Source organism: Phalaenopsis equestris, unplaced genomic scaffold (assembly GCF_001263595.1).
Source record: "Phalaenopsis equestris unplaced genomic scaffold, ASM126359v1 Scaffold000522, whole genome shotgun sequence".
Taxonomy (NCBI): Eukaryota; Viridiplantae; Streptophyta; class Magnoliopsida; order Asparagales; family Orchidaceae; genus Phalaenopsis; species Phalaenopsis equestris.
This window is the reverse complement of record NW_018164962.1, coordinates 313,942-315,039: the sequence shown is the minus strand read 5'-3', so window position 1 is coordinate 315,039 and position 1,098 is coordinate 313,942.

Here is a 1,098-nt window from a genome sequence, read left to right as displayed (position 1 = left end):
AGATGCAACTTAAGATAGTTGAATCAACCCTCCCTTAAAAGGTAAAAATAGCATGGCTTGATGGTGAAGATAAATATGGCATATGAAAATGATTAAAAACTAATGGATTAACTCTCCCTTAAAGTTAACATAGTGCATGAAGGATATACAAGTGATTATGGCAATTAGGGTGATTCTTTCTCATAGGATGGATATAACATAACCTAAAGGTAAAATGAGACAATACACCAAAGTCATAATTGGCATTGATGATAGCTAGGTAAATCCTAATTTTGGCCATGGAAGTGAAACATAAATAGATTAAGTGTTGCTAATGAATGGTAGTGAGAGAAAAAAAAACTCTTTAGAAAGAAGAGTTATTTGGATTTCAAGCCAGCTCGGCTCGAAATTAAATCGAGCTTGATACGGATCGAAATCGAAACGAGCTGGCTCACATTTGAGTTATTTGGATCCATCACAGCTAGAAATTTGCTGGATCATATTGAAACAAGATGGATGGCTCAGATTGTGTTAATTTGGATGTGTTCCAATTTGAGGCTCTTAGCTCGTAAGATAAAAATAATTTGAGCTGATCTTGAACTGATCTATATATCTCTCGAAATTGACTTAAAAAAATTCAATTCATCATAATTGACTCATAGCCAGCTCTCTTATTTCGATCTTATTGAGATTGTAGTGCATGATGCTATGTATGTAAATGCATTAGAATTAAAATAAAATTTACATACATACCTCACAATACTTATGTGTTTACATATCTAACATCTGAAATTTTAGTCTTTACGTCATAGAACTTAAATCATTAACATTACTTCAAAACATACTAACTTTACTAACTTTTTGAATGTCAAATGCACCTTTTTATGCATAGAGCGATAGCATCAACTTGTTATGAATGTAAAAATCAAATTTAAGGTGTCGGATATGTAAATCTATAAAATTTCTGTGGTATATATATATATAGACGCACGCACACACGCACACACAGACACACAGACACACACAGACAAACACACACACCGTTCTTTTCTGAAGAGTACATTCATCTCACACACGAACACAGACACACACACACACACACACACACACACACAAATA